Source organism: Heterocephalus glaber, unplaced genomic scaffold (assembly GCF_053883595.1).
Source record: "Heterocephalus glaber isolate CG9 unplaced genomic scaffold, H.glaber_assembly_v1.0 deba00001447, whole genome shotgun sequence".
Taxonomy (NCBI): Eukaryota; Metazoa; Chordata; class Mammalia; order Rodentia; family Bathyergidae; genus Heterocephalus; species Heterocephalus glaber.
Window position 1 is genome coordinate 7,195,953 of NW_028258299.1, and position 17,694 is coordinate 7,213,646.

Consider the following 17,694-nt stretch of genomic DNA (forward strand, 5'->3'; position numbering starts at 1 on the left):
CGGGGCCTAGAGTGCTTGGAGCAGCCGACCTGTCCCAGGGACAGCAGGACGGACGCTTTGAAGTAAGTGATTCGGTAGGAAAAGGCGAGCTTCTGGCTAAGGCAGGTGAGGAGGGGGAGGCTAGGGTGTGAAGGTGGGTTTGTCTGAGTCACCGTGTTGGAGGGGACTGGCTGAGCTGCAGATGGAGCTCATGAACCCCATCCTCCTCTTACCTCCTAGACTCGGCTGCAGAGTGAGATGCATTGGCTGGGAATCAGACCTGGGTCCAAATCCTGGGCTCAAATAGCTCTTCTACATACTAGCTGGGTGATGTTGGACTAGTGACTTAATCTCTCTGTTACTTCTTTTGTGAAACAAGGGCTATAACATCCACCTTCTGAGGACGTAGCGGAGATTAACTGTAACACTAGTTGGCATTTACTGAGCACTTATGTCTGGGTGCTGATCTTGTCTCTTGTCGTACACCCCTGACTCCTCAGCATAGCCCCAGGAGGTAGGCACAACTCTGAGCTCCCTTCACAGAAAAGGAAACTCAGGCACAACATGGTTAGGAGATTGCCCAAAGTCACAGCCCGAAGTGACATAGCTTTCGATGTACTCAAGTCCACCTGACTCCAAATGCTGGCTTCTCAACCACCAGCTTTGAACACCCCTTCATTATTCACAGATTAAACATGATGGCTGTCACAAGCCCCCCATGGACAAGGTGATATCTCTGTGTCCAGGTCCCACGTGTAGTGATGTTGTTGCATTTTCCTGATTCTATTTTCCTGCTTTTGCACAACGTCAAGCACCCACGGAACCTGGGCTGCCAAGATGCATAGGGAAGGAGCCAGGCTGTCAGTCCTGGGTGGGGAGATGGCATCAGCTGGAACAAAGCATCTGCCAAGTAACCCATCCAAGATGAAAGGGGCAGATCGCCCCACCTCGGGGTCTCTTGTCCCATGTGTGGTGAGGGGCACAAAGGGACAGGAAGGGTGGCCTTGAAGCCATCTGGGACTTTCAAACACCTCTCTGAGCTATGTTTTTCTTGTCTGCAAAAGGGAGATGATTATCCTCCAAGGGTGGCTGTGAAGATTAAAGGAGATGGTCCATGTAAAATGTTTGGTCCAGGGTTTGTCCCGCAATAAGTGCTCAATAAATGTTTACTGTGGTCATTATCAAGGGAAGGAAAATGTGTAATGGAGGGAAGGTAGAAAGTTTGAAAGCATGGGGGAGAGAGAGAAAAGAAAACAAGGAGGAGAAAGAAGAGGAGGAGGAGGAGGAGGAGGAGGAGGAGGAGAGATGCCATCAGCCCACCCTCCAGGCACAGTCAGCTATGCTGGCCTGGGCTGCTCCCCTATGTGGTCACTAAGACTGCTCATGCATTCCTTCTGCATTCTGCTGCCACATCTGCCAGAGGTGGCCCTGGTTGCCAGCAAGAACAGCTGTCCCTTGATGTGCTCAGCTGCAAAATGAAGACCTGGAATGTTGAGAAGGACAAAGAAGCTCAGGCAAAAGACAATGCAGTCAGGAGGTAACCATACCACCACCATCACTGTTCTGGGCCTCATTTGTGAAGAGAGTTAGGAGCCATCCTGGCTGTGCCTGGCAGGCTGATCCCACGCCATGTCTGTGGCCAGCAGCCCTGGCCCCTGCATCCTGTGCTGGAAAGAGTGAGTGTGACTCTGCCCTCCTGGCCCCGGGAAGTTGCCTGCCATTTTGCAGGATGGCCCGTCTGCTTTCTAAGGAGGAAGCTCATCCCACAAAGCCAATTTCCAACTGGCATGTGCGCTCTGTCTTGGAACATTCCCCTTGGGAGTTATTTCCATAAGGACGAACAGGGAGATGAGTTTAGTTGTATCTGATACCTATCTGATACCAATGATGAGATCAGAGGGCCAGTCAGGAGCACTGAGGATGGAATTGCATGGGGACTCACGTTCATCAGGGAGAGGTAGAGGGATTGATATGGCATCTATGGTATTGGGCAAACTGGTTCAAATCCTCTCCATCCCTGACTATCAGTGGCCCTAACTGAGTCCCTTAACCTCTCTGATCCTTGGTTTTTCCATCTGTAAAATGGGACAAATAGTATGGCAAAGAACTTGGGCTACAGAATCAAACTGCCTGGGTTCGTGTCCTCAGTACTCATGTCCTCTGCTGGGTGATCTGAAGCAACTACTACTCTCTGAGGCTCAGTTTCCTCATCTGGAAATGAGGACAATAGATGACCCGGCTCAAGGGTGGTTGTGATGAAGTTTGGATGAAGGGGTGCACATATGAGGCCTGGCAATCAATAATGTGGCAGATGGGCCCGGGATGGAGCTCATGGCGCAGCGCCTGCCTGGCAAGCACAAGGTCCTGAGTTTGATCCCCAGTACCTCAAAAATAAAAAGTGGCAGATATTAGTAGCATCCCTTGCTGCCTAGAAGGTGTTTGAACTGCCAGGACAATGCCAGTCCACCCACCAGACCTTCACTCCAGTTTGGGGGCCCTGACGGCAGTGTTTTTGGCATAGAGCGTGCTCCACCCCACTCACACTAGACAGGCGGGGTTAGGAGCTGGCACCGGGCTGGCCGTCAGCGCCGAACAGATTCTGGGGAAATGCCAGAAAAAACTATCTCTTGCTGTCACTGCAGAGGCCCAGATGGGGCCTGGTGTCAGGGTTCAAGCTGACCTCTCTGCTGGCATTGGTGGCTAACCAGGCTTGGGGGTTGGGGGGGAGCTGCCAGGGGAGGAGATACCAGGACACCAAGGCCAGAGGGATCAGGGCAGAGTGGGAGACCCGGGACTGGGATTCCATGATGAGTCATGAAAAGCTCATATACCTGTGCACCTGAGCCTCAGGTATTCCCAAGGGAAGGGCAGGGAAGAGAGGACCTGCACCAGACGCTTACACTCTAACGGCTGACGGCCCCGCCGGGCACTCAAAAGCCAGGTCTAACTGAATTATTCTTGACCCTGGACCCTGCTCAAATCACTCACTCCCAGCATTATCCCCTCTGCAAGCTTTCAGCTCAATGGTCTGCTCCTGCCACTCCTCTCTCCACCCTCACCTAACTGAAAGGGACACCGGCCACTGCCCACGGTTCTGAACCTGCCCAAGGACAAGGCTGGCCCGGGGACTTCTACCCAGCCCATCCCAGAACTTCTGAAGGAGATGATTTTTATTTTCTGTCTCGGTAAAAAGGAATGTGGTTTCTTTTACTGCTGCAGAACCAAGATCCATGACTTTGGCTTAACTATTTATTTACTTGGTCTCGTGTTCTTCCTGTCAATCTGCCACATTTACCACCTCTGCCATTTGACTCTGAAAAACTGGAAATCCCATAGCCCCACAGGCTCCTAGTGATTCTAAACACAACCTCCTGGAAGATCCCAGTCGGGGTATCGGAGAGCATATCTATTCTCATGTACTCACTTGGCAAATAGGAACAAGGGGTCCGGGATAGAAAGGCACCAAGATCAGAGCAAATGAGAGCAAATCTGAGGTTGGCATCCTGCTGTCCTAACTGCTCATCCATGTCATTCTCCATCACCTCCCACTTCTCTGGGGGTCATGGAATCTCCTTTCAGGTCTTTTTCTAGGTGGACCACAAGCAACGCCGTTATTTCCAGCTCACTGTACCACTCACCATACTGTTTCTGCGTGGCTTCTTCCCCCACAAGGAGGTGTGGCCTCTGTCCCCAGATGACAGGTAAGTAAATGAGCCCAGAGACGTGAAGTGATTTTTTTTCCAAACCATAAAGTTAGTATGTGACTGAGCTGAGATTAAAACTATAACTTTTAGGGGTATTTCTGACCTCCCCCTGCAATACGAGTCCTCAAGGAATCTACTTAATATTGTCAACCTGGAGCTATAATCTCCCCCACAGTGGGATGGTCCTTGGTTAATGTCACATCATCCAGATCTCTGGCAGGGCCTTGACCCTACAATGAAAAATGTGATCTTGCATTGGCTTTTACTCTTGATGATCTCAGCAATACTTGGTCTTTTGCAGATATTGGGGTGAGAGCAAAGGCCCGTAGAAACACGATGGAGGCCAAGGGGGCCACTTTCTCGGGAAAGGATTGTGCAGCAGCATGAATATTGATTAAGCTGTAATTGCCTCCCTCTTTCTGAGCCTGGGCATCTGTAGGCCCAGGCACTGGGGCTAATTGTTGCAGGCAATTAATAACTTGGATTCCATTCACTCTGGCACAGGCTGCTGCTTCCTTGGAGGGGAAGGCAAGGCTGGGAAAGGAGTACTAGGCCGGCTGCTCAAAGAATTCTGGTGGAGGTGGGAGGAGGGGTGCCCATCTGTCAAGCTTCCCCTAGGCCCTGTCTACAACACCCCTACCCCAACCTGACTCTATTTCTCCTCCCCAAACCTCTCTCTCCCTCTTTTGAATTATTTGCCTCTCTCTCCTTTTCCCCCATAAGCTCACTCTTTTCTACTGAACAGAGCTTCAGGAAGAGGGGGTTAGAGAGGGGAAAGATGGAGCTTGAAGCTCAGGCCTGGAGCCTGGGAGGCCTGACATCCAACCCAAGCTCTTCTACTAGCTTGTTGTGTGGCCTTAAGTCAGAAACTCATTCATCATGAACTTGGGCAAGTGTCCCACTTTTTATATCCACTGTGTCCCAGGAAGTGTAAGCAACCCTGGAAGTCACTGGAACAGGATTGAGCATTCTACCATTGATCTTTCCAACTTTGTGTAATTATAATTACACAGACAACTCACAATCAAACTGTATAAATGTGTCCTCCCTCTGCAGAAAAGATGATCCCAAGTGTATTAGGGTAGAGATCTTTATTAATCCCATTCTGCAGATGAGGAAACTGAGTCTCAGAGAAACAAAGTGAACCACCCTTGGTCATACAGTCGATAAGACACATATAAAAATCAACTCTAGTTTCCTCAGTCCAGAAATCTTTGCACCTGACTGTGTCCCCTGGCTTTGAGAGAAGGTCAGACTGGGATGGGGATCAAGACCCTCCAGAACCAGTATGTTGGCAGGTGGGAGAGGGAAACACTTAGAAATGTAGTTATTATATTCCCTGATGCTGGGACAATATCATCACCCACCATACTCTTAAATAAGATAAACACTCCCAGGCCTCCCTATAAGCTCAACCTCAGCTGCTTAGCCATCTGGTGGCGAGGGGCTTTGAATCACACAATCCCCCTCACCAGGGGGCAAAGAAGGATATTATCATCAGCTTTTGGCCAGCAGATGCAGATAGTACAAAGAAAGTGCTAATAGTTATCCAAAGCTTAGCATGTACCATGCATTGTGTTAAACGCTATTTTTTTCTACACAGGGATTATCTCATTTAATGAAATCCTTATAACCATGACTACTAGATAGGTACTTCTACTATCCCCATTTCATAGATGAGACAACTGGCCTCAGCAAGCAAAGACCAGAGACTGAGCCCCAAGAGGCCCTTCTCCAACACTCCTGGAGAGAAGACAGAAGGAGAAATGGATGGACAGGAGCTGAAGACAAAGCAGCCCTTCATGGCTCAGACTTCTCACAAAAGAAGGCCTCTCAATAGGCTGTGAAGACAGGGGATAAGGGAAGCCGATCATTGGCACCATGAGGCATTTAAATCAAATCCAGGAAGAACTGCCATAAGACGGCACTGGAATGGGGAGCCAGCGGGTGTGAGGCTGCATCATGCAGCCTCTCAGCTGGGCACTTTGGCCCTTTGGCCACTGGAGCCAGCTCTGATGGTCACCTGGAGGTGACAGGGCTCAGGGAGGTGTCCTTGAAGTGGGACAGGGATGGCTGAGTCCAGCATTCCCATGCTCTGAAATGAGCTTTGCAGGCAAAGCTTGCAGCGGGGTGGGGGAGAGCCCCAGGAGAAGGATTCTCACAATTTTCCATACCCACATCTGCTTCATTGACACATCCAGCTCCTCTTTACAGCAGGCATATTTCAAAGGCCTGGTTCCATTTGCATTTTTAAAACCCTGCTGATGGCCTAGGAAAATCACATCCTTCCCATGTTCTCAGGTACCACATTCCCAACTCCACCCCCGACTCCATGGGCCTCTGGACCCTCCCTTTGAAGCAGATCCCTTACCAAGGGACCCCTCTGGTCATTTGGAGGTCCCTAGAGGCTAGGGGGGGCTCTCAGGAGGGTGTGGCCAAGATGGCCACAGCTATGGGCAGCTGGCAGCAGGAAGGTGATCAGAGCCCTGATCAAATCCACTAAAAAGACTTCCCGGGGGAGTGGGGCTGGGTCCCCAGGGGTGGGCTGATGGTGGTACAGCATCATGGGGCCACAAATGGGGTGTCCCGTGGAGTCACGAGACTACAAAGAACATCATGAGTGCCTTGGACAACTTGGAGGAGGCTTCTGGAAGCAACCTGAAAGCACACTGAAAAGAATAAGCCATTCACCCAGCGAAGCCAACCCTTTGCTCTCAGCTGGGCTTGGGAACACAGTTTGTGTCTCCCCATTGCTCTCTTAATAATAAAGCTTTTCCTTGTTCTCCTTCTTCCCACCCTCCCTCATGGCCCCTTGTTCTCTGCCTTCCTCTGGGGTATGGGGTCAGGACTGGAAGTTTACAGGGCAGTGCTGGCTGATCTTCTGGATCTCTATGTCATATCCATTCTCTGTTTTGGGGCAGCAACACTTCACTCTCCACCTCTCGGTCTCTCTCTCTCTCTCTGTCTCTCTCTCCCTCTCTCTCCCTTCCTCCCTCCCAGAATGGCACCCATCATGCCAGGCACTGCCCCCACCCCCAGTGTCTTCAAAGCTGGATGAAGCCACTGGGGAGTCCTCTGACAGACTTGGTCAGGCTGGCAATGGATCCCCTGACAATTGGAGCACATGGAAGTGAGTGCCAGGGCAGGGACACTCACTCAGGCCATTTGCTTCTGCATAGATGAGCTCTGGAGGCACCCTGGGTCATAAATACCAATGTACCCACCTGGCAGCCAGCCAGTGGATAACTCTAGGGACTGAGCACCAAGGGAGAGCAGGAGCAGCAGGTGAGTGGCAGATCAGACGCTCACGGGCACTCTGCCCCCCCCCCCCCCAGCTTTCCTCTTAAAAATAAGGGCTGGGTGTTGGGAGAGGGACTAACATGGCTGAGCCCCTGCGGGTTGGGCTTGGTATTACATTTCACAACTCTCCTGCCTTCTTCTCTCTTCCATGAGCTGGAAGCTTCTGAAGACAGAAACTAGGTCTCACCCATCTCTCTGTCTCCCTAGTGCCCCCATCCGCACACTCTGATGCTATGGGATCAATTCCTGGCTCCCCTTACCCAGCAGTTCCTACAGCTGGGGCTGGCAGCCAGCCCTCTTGCGGGGCATCTCCTTTGGCTCTCCCTGGGTGACTCCAGTGCCAGTGGCCTGTGAGCTCTGATGGGGAGGAATGGGCCGTACCCTTGGCCTTGGCCCCCAGGCCACTTCTCCTTCGGGGCCTCCAGCCAGGGGTATCAGGCAGACCATGTGCTGTTGCTGGAGTGATGCCTGGTCCCAGGGGCTGGCAGGGCTCCGGGCTCTGAAGCCAGAGAGCTGAATGGAGAAGTAGGGAGGAAGGGACCGCGAGGGGCTTGGCACCTCCCTCGGGAGGCCACTCGGGGATGCCCTCGAGTATCCAGGAGGCTGGTGATCTGCCAAGGCCGGGCAGGTGGGCTGAGAGACTCAGGAGCAAGGCGGAGGAGTGACTCGGGGCCGGGGCAGGGGGCATGGGCAGGACAGTTTGCAGAGGCGGGGACTGACCCCTAGGGGTCGCTGCCCGGCGCTCAGCCCCTCCCGCCGTCTCTGGTAGCCAGGCTGTACCACTGCCCGGTTTGCACGGGGGAAGCAGCGCCCGGCGCGGGGCCTGGTGGGGGGCTTGGGAGGCTACAGCGCTCAGCGGAGCACAGGTCCTCGCCGACCAGTGACTCGAGGCCCGGGTGTAAGGAGACCCGAGGCACCCGTGGCTGCGGAGCGGTGCGGCTCTAGAGCTTTCCCGGGACACCCCCACACCCCATGGTAGAAGCCGGACCCAAACAAAGGCGGGCGGCGAATAAAAGGCGGCGGAGGCGCGGGGTGCTCAGGTGGCGAGCCTAGGACGCGGATGCCTTGGGAGCTGTCCGGGCTCTGAGCAAGAGCGCGCCGGAGCGGAGCGGGGATCGCCGGCCTCCCGAGGCTCCAAGGAGATCGCTCCTGCGACACATCTGCGGAGGGCACAAGTCTGCGCGGCGGGGTGGCCAAGGACCCCGGACCCGCCGGCGCCCGCAGCAGGTGCAGTTCGGCTCGGCCGGCAGAGGTGAGTGGCACGGCCGCGGGGCGCCATCTGGTCTTGGGCCGGGGAGCAGCGCGCCAGGAGGAGGGGATGGGTCCCCGCGCTCGGGCCTGCGCGGCCCGGGTGAAGTTGCCCTGCTCCCTCGTCAGCCCTCGGGAGCGGCGCGGGAGGCAGAGCCCGTAGCTTGGCCCCCCGGGCCGGGCCCCAGCTCGCGCCAACTCCCGGCGGGGTCGAAGCAGCTACCTTGTGCCCGGGCGACTTTGATGCCCCGAAACCGCCAGGCTTCCGATCCCCGGTCCCCTGCAGATCCGGGCGGTTGGATGTCTAATCCCTAAAAGTTGAGCGGCCGCCTGAATCTTCCCCCGAGGGCTGTTGCCCCGCTTGAGCGGAGGGAGGGGACGGGAAAGGTTAACGACCCCTTCTCCGCCCGCCCCTACCCTAGCTCATTCGTGCATTCTGCGGGACCTTTCCCGGGTCCTGCGGCCCAATGGACCTGGCTGCTGGTACAGCCGGCTGGGCGCACGGGAGCCTTGTGACCCCCGGCAGGCAACGGAAGCCAAGCTCAGAGGGTCCCTGGGCTCTGCCGAGAACGCAGATGGGGTGAAGGTGAGATGGAAGCGGCGTCGTCCAGGGTTGGGGGAAGATTCCCCCCAAGAGCCGCGCTGTCACGAGAGCCAATGCTGCCTCTGGGAGAACTTTTCCCAACTCCCCCGGGGAGGCCCGCAGCCGCCTAGGAAGGGGCCTCCTTGGCCAGGCTTCCTCTCTACGGCCACTCTTTGCTCCTCGGCCGGCACCAGCTTCCCCCATCCCCTCTGATGCTCCGCCTAGGTCCCCGGGAGTCCGCGCCCCGCGCAAAGCAGCCAGCGCTGGCTCCAGGCGACCCACGTACACACAGACCCACAGTGCACGCGTACTTGCATCCATCCACGCGCGCGCGCACCCCATTTACAGACCACTCGCAAACATTCCGCACACGTATTCATAGTCCACTCGCGCAAAATGCACAGACACCCACAGCCTACAGGCCGGAGACCCTAGATTCCCTCGCACGCGGACACACGCAGATCTTCCCAGTGGGTGGACCCGGGGAGCATCTCCCTCCAGGTCCTCACGAGGCAACTCTCTCTAGACACACCGAGGAAGCCCCAGACTCGAGAGCGCTCCCCCTGATCCCCACGACTCCGAATACTCAGGCTTCAGGGCACGGACACGCGTGTGCATTCGTGTGAAGACACACGCACACACGCGTGCGCGCGCGCACAGAGTCCTGCTCCTAAGAGGCAAGCAGCCGACAGACGCCTGGGAAACAGCTCCTCCAAGGCATCTGCCCAAAGGAGGGAGGAGGCTGTGGCTCCAACCAGCTCCGGGCAAGCGCCCAGCGCGGCGGACAGGCGCCTTGTCTCGTCCCGGTCTGAAGCTCATTTTGCTCAGCTCCTTGCCCCTATGTCTACTACTCAAACCCATTGCAGACACATCTCCTTCCACCAGGGTCAGCATCCTTTGCTTGTGCTGTCTCCGTTTCCCTGCTCGCCCCCCCCGCCCAGTTGTCTTTCATCCTTCTCCCCTTTTTGTGGTCTTTCCAGTCCACCTGCCGAGCTCCCGTCACTTCTGTCCCCAATTTTCCTTAGCCTGCGTCTGACCTCCTTCACCCCGATGCTGACACAGCTGACCCCGGGGCAGCTGACTCCATTTTCCCATTTGCCTCTTTGGCTGCAGACTTGACACCTTCATTCCTGTCTCTGGCAATCTGACCCTTCCTGGCCCATAGCCTCCCTTCCCAGGGAATCTTCTGGGGCTGGATGCTCCAGAGCCCCCACGGTCTCTCCAAGGGGCCTGGAACCTGGAGGAGGAAGGTTCTGGAATCACCACAAGCCCCAGCCCCAGGAGATGTGGCCCTTTGAAGAATCTGGTGCCCATGCCATGGCCCACCCTTTGACGCTCTCCTGCTGTTGCTCTAAAGCCCAGAACACGGGTAGAAAGAGGCATAGTCATGGTAGGGGAAGGACCACAGGTTCCCAGTGCACCCTTGGGCAGACTACTTCCCTTCCCTGAGCTCCAGGCTTCCCGTGTGTAAAAGGGCAGGCCTGGCTGAATTGACCTGTGAGATTTCTTTTTGGCCCCAATAATCTGAAATACTGACTCTAGTGAGTTTGATTTGGGGGGGATTAAAGATCATGGTTGTAACCCTGGAGGTTATGGAACCTGCACTTTCCCCTGGAGCACCCATCACTGCTAGAGTCATCCTGTCCCTTATGTAAGGGATGTTTGGATGATTTCCTTTATAGGACCAGACATGTCAAATAATTTTCCTAGGGTTACACTGCTGAAGTGCAGTCTCTGGAGGCAGCCAGTATCTTCTGCATGAACCACCAATTCTTCTGGTAGATGCTTGGTAGTGAGTAAGTGAATGAGTGAAGAGTAGAGACTTAAACTCAGATCTCTGGAGCCCCCAGTCCTTGGGGTCATGATTTAAGCTCTTTTCTCTGATGGTTTAGACAAGCTTTCTGGTCTTCCCAGGCCCCTCGCTGTGCCTGGTCATTCAAAGGCAGATCAGGCTGTCTGAGACAAGGTCCTCCTCCCAAAAGACAGACTCTCAGCTGGCTAGGTGTGGCCCCAGAGAAGGAGGGGCAGAGAGCAGATTCAGAGGTCCTGCCAGGGGGAGGGGCTTAGCAGTCAGCCCCAAGTCCCCAAGGCCTGGCCAAGCAGACGGCAGTTGGTTGTTGGTTGGGACCTGTGCTAAGGGAGAAGATGATCATTACCACAGTTTGGCCCAGTGGCCCTCTTCTCACGGCCCCGTGAACTGGGGCCTGCACAGGTGGCCTTTGCAGACAAGCAAAGTGAGATGCCAAGAGCAGAGGTGGTTTCCTGAAGGGAATCACCAGCCCATCGTAACAATAGGCACCCAAGATGGTGGTGATGGTGATGGAGACTGGGCTCCATAGTGACAATATTATTGTGGGCCTGGATGATTCCATTAGCATTATTTTAATCGAAAGCTCAGTGGTTAGTGTCTTTGGTTCTCTTCCCCCTCTTTGAAATGGTTTCCTCACCTGCACTCCATTTGTACCCCTCCCTACACCCAAATGTGGAGAAACAGGGACTGTCAGTCAGGCAGAGGGGTTTGATTGTCTGTCATTCTAGGCAAGGAGGCAGGATTTGCCATTTGGAGTCCTCCCCACCAAAGCATATTTCCTGCCAGAGGAGCCCAGGGAGGTGTCAGAGTCTATCAAAACACCCTTCCGAGCTGGATTCCAAAGCACTGGGGCCCAGGGAAAATAAATAAAGAGAGCAGTGTTGGCCTGAAATAGGCACAGATACGCATGGTTTCCACAAGCCAGGTCTCATGGGCAGACAGGGCAGCTCATGCTCCAGCTGCTTGACAAAGGCCAAAGACAGGGATGCTGCTGCCAGGACCCATCCCAGAAGGCGCCAGAGCCTCCCCAGTGAGCGCATTCCCTGCCGGGCCACTGGGAGACCAGATGGCTGCGGCCCCTGAGGGTGGTGAAAACTGTGTCTGTGTCAGTCCAAGCTCCGTGAAAAGGCTGATCGTCCTTCCCCCTCCTCATGGTGCAGAGCGGTGATAACACTGCCAGTTGTTGAGCACCTACTGTGTGCTGTGTGGGAGGCACTCATGCCAGTCATCTCATTTACGCCTTGCAGCTATGCAGCGGCCTAAGAATTGTCACCCTCACCAAATGCATGGGAAAACAGGGTTCAGAGGTAGAAGATGCTTGCCTGAGGTCACACAGCTGGAGGAGCCAGAGTTTGATCCGATTGAAGTTTGATCTGACTGAAGCAAAAGTGGCCCTTTTGCCTAGCACCCTGCTTTGTTTCTAGCTATTCATCTGTTTTATGTCAGGAAACCATTATGTGACGTTTTTAAAGAATGCTCATTCCTCTGCCAGCAGAGTTAAGGGTGAGGACCGGTACTGTCACTTGAGTTTGTCTCCCCATGCCAGGCCCAGGCACCTCACCTCTGCATCTTAAGCTCTGTCCTCAGCCTGAGAGCCCGACCTGTCTCCTGGGGCCCTCACTGTGAAGGTTGAACTTTGAAAAACAACTCTGAAGATGTCAGAGCTGTGAGATGCTTCGGCAGATGGGGAGATTATTCAGAGAGGCCAAGCGAGTTGGCCAGCATCACACAGCGTGTGGGTGCCAGAGGCTGGGTCTCAGAACCCCAGGGTGTGCTCTTGCCGTGCAGCCCCACCGGCTTTCTCAAATGTGTGCCATGCGTCCAGTTGCTGCCAGTGAAGGGACTGGACCGGTGCAGGTGGGAGGCCTCAGACCTCCCTTCCAGCGCTGGCGGCAAAATGCTGTTGCTGTTCCTGCTCAGGTCCTCTCCTGCACATCCCCTCTGGCCTGAATCCCAGGCCCCCACTTAGTCATCCTGACGATCGGTAACCAGAGCAGACACAGGACAGGAGCCATGTGTGTGGCACTGGCGTCACCCCACAACCTCCCCAAAGGAGGCAGGGGTTTGTATTCCTTTTCCCAAGACTAGAGAGATCGAGTCACCTGCCCAAGGTCACACAGCGAGTAAAGGGCAGGTGGAGCCCCAGCCAGCAGGTTCAGCCTAGGCCCGAGGAAGGGAAAGGCTGGGAGTCAATGCCAAGGGGGTGGAGGAGCTGACGGGCAGCCCCGGGCTATTTATATTACACCTCCAGCCTCGTCACAAGCGCTGGCTTGGGTGCCAGCAGCATCCGTGTCTCTGCCAAATCCTGGAAGGAAGAAGGCTGGAGCACTGGTCTGGGAGCAGCCACCAGAGTACACTACTGAAGCCCAGATCTGGGAATGTTTGTCCCAGAGCTGGGGAGAGAAGCTGCTAGGGAAAGTGTTGCTGTATTTGGCTCTGTGGGCCCGTGGTTCCGGCATCTCACCTCCTTTCAGTTCCTCCTTCCTAGCGATCCAGCCTGGGCCCCTGGCAGTTTGGCACTGGCTTTTGATGGCAGGTTAGGGTTTTGGTGTGTGCCGCAAGGGAGGCTATTGAGAATGAGGAGCTTCTGGGGACAGCGGAGGGATCTGGTGTGCATAGACACTCACAGGTGCCATCCAGGTCCCTTAGAGGGGGCACTCTTCAGAACCAGGGAGCGATGTCTTGGGAGACAGCGCCAGGCCCTTAAATCTCATCTTCCCGAAAAGGTCTACTCTTTAGTCTCCCATCTGAGTGTCTGCCTCAGCAGCCTGCTGTGTGCCAGGAACTGGGCATGCGGAAGTGGAAAAGTCTCTGTCACTGTCCCAGCAGAGCCCTCTCCCCACACCACCCCCTCTCACCCCAGGAGCAGAGGTGACAGAGGACAAGTGATGGCTCACCTCAGTCCCCTGATGCAAGTGGGGCTGGGACCCAGGTGAGTTCTGGAGCCCCAGAGGACATGGTCCAGGGAAGTGATGAGCCCAGGCCTGGGAGGGACATTTCCCACGGGCGGCAGCCCCAGTACCATTCGGCGCACTGCTTCTCTTTGTGTCTCAGTGGCAAAGGGGGGTGTGATGGGGAAGGCTCAATCCCGCCCTGCCTTCTGCTCAATGCATCCAACACGCACACTGGCACCCGGGCAGCGCATCCTTTGCCAAAGCTTGTTAAAAGAGGACACGCGCCTAGCAGCGGGAAGCCGTTCCTGTCGTGGAGGAGAAGGTGGCGATCTTCTCTGCTCTGGGGAAAGCTGCTTATCCAGAGCTCAGGGTGGAAGGCAGTGCTAAACGGTCCTTCTGGGATGTCCCCAGCTGTCCTGTCCTTTGCGCTGTCCTAGAGGGAATCTCATATTCTTTGCCTTGGGAGTTCTGCAGTGTCCCCTAGTGAAAATGATAATAATGTTCACACCTTTTGAATGTTGACTACCCAGGCTTAGGGTCTTAGAGATAGTGTCACACTTCATCCTTCCCTCTGCCTGACAAGGGGGTGGCATTCTCATCCCCATCCTAAGGCTGGGAAATATGAAGTGCAGACAAAGACCTGGCCAGACAGGATTCAAACCCAGTCAAGTGGGTCACAATGTCATGAACAATGACAGTGAAGGCCCTTGCGTTGGCCTTAATGTTAACTTGATTTACATCTTAAAGGATGAATATCACGGAAGCCAAAAGAGCATGTGAATCCTGGATAATTTGTACATGTGGACTTGGGCTCTGTCCTGGATGACAGGGTGACAGGGATTGCCCATTTGCTTCCTGACTGGCAAGCAACCAAAGAGATCATCCCTTGGATGTCCAGATGTGGGCAGCATCTGGTGGACTGGCAGGGCTTTTCTGGCTTCCATCCAGATGTTTCCCCTTTTCATCTCTTGTAGACACAGCTGGGACTTGCATCCCTGTGGATGTGATTGCATGTGGGGAATTCCTGGTTGAAAAGTATTTGCTGGTTTTAAAACATCACCGCGAGACTTCACAGAGGCAGGATGTTGGTTTTGGTTTCTCCCTGCAGTCCAGACCTGAAAGACCTTAGGCTTAAGGTGGAAGGAAATTGGGCTTTGGAAAATTATCAACCAGCAGGGGAGGTGACCCCTCCTGGTCTGGCTGGAAATAAGCATTGAGGCTGAATGCTATTCTCTGCAATGCTGGCTGACTTTTCCACCAGGATCTCCCAGAGACTCAGAGCAAATGACCCCCGAGTAACAGAGCCAGGAATCTGTGATAAACAGAGACATGTCAGCCAAGAGGCATTTGTGGGCATTAATGAGCTTGAAAATGGATCTGGGGTGCAAAGTTCACAGGGCCTTCAGGAAGAAGAGTTCAAGATATCACAAAATCAAGACTAGGATGATTGAACAGAGTTACAGCTCTTATTTTGTATAGCAACACCCACCAGTGAATGAAGTAAGGCAATAGGTGGGTGGCTGGGTGAATGAATTCGATGGATGCCTAGGTGTTTAGAGAGATGGATGGCTGGGTAGTTAGATGGATGGATGCATGGGATGGTGGATGGATGCATGGGATGGTAGATGGATGGATGCATGGGTGGTCAGATGGACAGATAGATTGATGAATTTGTGAACAGGGCTGATGGACTTTGACAGTCAGGACTTTGATTTGGCAATGGCCTGTCCCCAGGTACTGACAAAGGAAAAGCCTTGTTCTTGTCCCAACCCCACAATCTTGAGAGCGTCCCCCACCCCAGAAGAAGCTGAGGTCTCTGGGTATGAGAACCTAGGGGAGAGGGAGCTTTGGGCCTGGATTAAGAGTCCCTGGTGTGTTCTCTTATGAAATGATAAGGGGAAGAGGCAGCCAAGCCAGGCCTGGGGTGATGACAGAGGCTGCCCTGGCTGAGTTCCTGCCCTCTTCCCTTCCTGGGGCCCATGGTCCCACCGGAGCTATGTCTAGGCTGTGACCAGGATGCCTTGGGAACCAAAGCCGAGTTCGCTTGTACGTGTTTGTGCATGCATGCACGTGTACCAGTGGCAGTTGGGAGGGCTGACTCCAGGACTGAGCGTTTTCAAACATGCAAGATTCAAATAAACCTAATCTAGTGAGAAGAGTACTGAGCTTATCAGAAGTCAAGTTCAAATAAATCTTTTCCTTGTTCAGCCTCAGTTTTCTTGTTTGCAAATTGGAAATCATCGTAGGAGCAGAAATCCTAAGTGAAAAGGGCTGCAAGCCGGAAGTTGCTGCAGAGCTGCGGCATCACTCACTCCCCTGGCATGGAAGGATCAAGGACAGGAGGAGAAATGGATCTGGCTTGGGGACACAGGGCCTGGGGCTGCCTCTCCTATCTCTGCACTGACTCTCTCATCTGGCACCGGCCTTCCTAGTGCTGCAGAAGGTGGGGTGCCCCGATTTCTCAGAGGGAGAGGTTACCCTACGATTCTCTCCCTGCAGGGCCAAGGGTGGTATCCTTCAAAGTTTTGAGCAGGGTGAGCATTAGGTGTCTTTTTAGCTCATTGCTGCCAGCTTCCCCTTGAGCATCTCTCCAGGAGATGGAAGCCACAAGAGTCTTGCAACATCCTGGGACCACCGATTGTGGGCTGGGTGGGATGGGGAGTGAGGGAGGGACTTTCCCAGAGCTAGGAAGTGGCAGGTGTCCCCTTGCGGTGTCCCAGGGAAGCTAGTGGCACCCTGTACAATGCTACTGGCTACTTAGCTGTTTCTGCTACTGGGCTGATGCTACAGCAGAGCCCCCACGTGCCACACCCTGCAGTACCCAGTAGCTCCTGTACAGGGTGAGGGATGCCTTCCTGGCATCCAGCTCCCCTTCCTCTGCTGGAGGATTTGGAGGGAACTCTTTCTGCCCACCCTCTGGCAGGTGGAAGAATCGCCCACCCAGAGATGCTGCGTGACTTGTTCTTGGTCACAGAGCAGGCTGGTGGCAGGGCAGGTCCCCACTCCTTGCCCCTAGGCCACTTCTGCTGCCCCAGCACCCATCTGTTTCCTTCAAATCCCATGATCCTGAGCAGGGAGCTCACAGGCAGAGCTGGCTGGAGCCGGAGATTCAAGGCGAATTGTTTTACATATTTGCTAATCTGGTCTCCAAAAGAGAGAAGGGCCCTGAGCTCATCAGCCAGGAAGGAATCCAATTTGGCTTTTATAGCCATGGTTATTGGTCATATATTGTGAGATCTTTTTATTTTTTATTAACCCAGCAGTCTGGGGGCTGGGAGCTGGACTGGCTGCTGGGCCCCATGGGTCCCCTGGGCTCCACAGCCGCAGTCTCCAGCCCCACATGGAACTCGGGTCCAGGCCAGGGTGTGGGACCGAGGGTGGGGAGAGGGGGTGGGAGCAGGGTGGCCTGGATGGGTTGACCAAGGCACACAGAGGAGGAGGGTTTTCAGGAACCTTCTGACCCTTCAGGCTGGGGACATCTGGGAGCCTGGTCATTCCCGGATTCTGTATGCATTGCTGATTTTATTAAGCTTTTATTGTCCTTTTTCTCCATGATGTGGAGGCTGCTCCGAGAGTCCAGGAGCCTGATGGGCCTGGGCCTCAAAGCCTATGTTGAGTAGGTTGGGGTGGGAGGTGGAGGGCGGAAGGTGCTGGAAATACCTTTAGCCACAGAGCACAGTGGCTAAAAGGATGGGCCCTGACTCTGGCCTGCAGGGGCTTTGGCCCAGCTCCACCTGAGCCAGCTGCCTTGTACAACTGAGGCTGAATCCTAGATGACCCAAGACAGTAAAGCACCTAGCATGTGCAGATACACAGTAGGACTCAGAGGAAGGTAAGCTTTCTGCTCAAGCCCCTTGCACCCTTCAGCCTTCAACCAGGAAGAGCTGCTTGGCAGTTCTAGGGGCTCTGTTTGTGTCGCCCTCCCTGGTCACATGGCCCCGTTCCTGGCCCAGATGCCATCATTTCTCCCATTCCGTGGCTGGAAGAACAGGTGCTGTGAGGAGTGAGCCCTGGCCAGAAGCTAAGAGCCTGAGTCTGTCCCCAAAGCTCCCAGAGGCACCTGTGAGCCCCTGTGGTGGTGGTTGGATATGTCATCTGCTACCAGAGTGGGGTAGGGAGGGTGACCAGGGCCACAGGGTGACGATCCTGAACCATCTGTACCAAATTGCCTAGGGA

At 54.6% G+C, this 17,694-nt stretch overlaps 1 protein-coding gene and 1 long non-coding RNA gene across 4 annotated transcripts in view; both read left to right on the top strand.

The window, feature by feature from the left end:
* LOC110345605 (uncharacterized) lies at window positions 1-6,973 on the top strand. Its single transcript, XR_002389036.2, has 3 exons — window positions 1-62; window positions 3,559-3,680; window positions 5,360-6,973. It is a non-coding gene; the product is annotated as an uncharacterized LOC110345605 (long non-coding RNA).
* A 913-nt stretch (window positions 6,974-7,886) lies between these two features.
* The window catches only part of Disp3 (dispatched RND transporter family member 3), a 48,363-nt gene continuing 38,555 nt past the window's right edge, over window positions 7,887-17,694 (top strand). The window contains exon 1 of one of the 3 annotated variants that reach the window (XM_021243525.2): window positions 7,887-8,235. The gene's annotated coding sequence lies outside the window, so the exon portion shown is untranslated. The remainder of the gene's footprint in view (window positions 8,236-17,694) is intronic. The other 2 variants (XM_021243524.2, XM_004863581.3) reach the window with 2 other exon arrangements.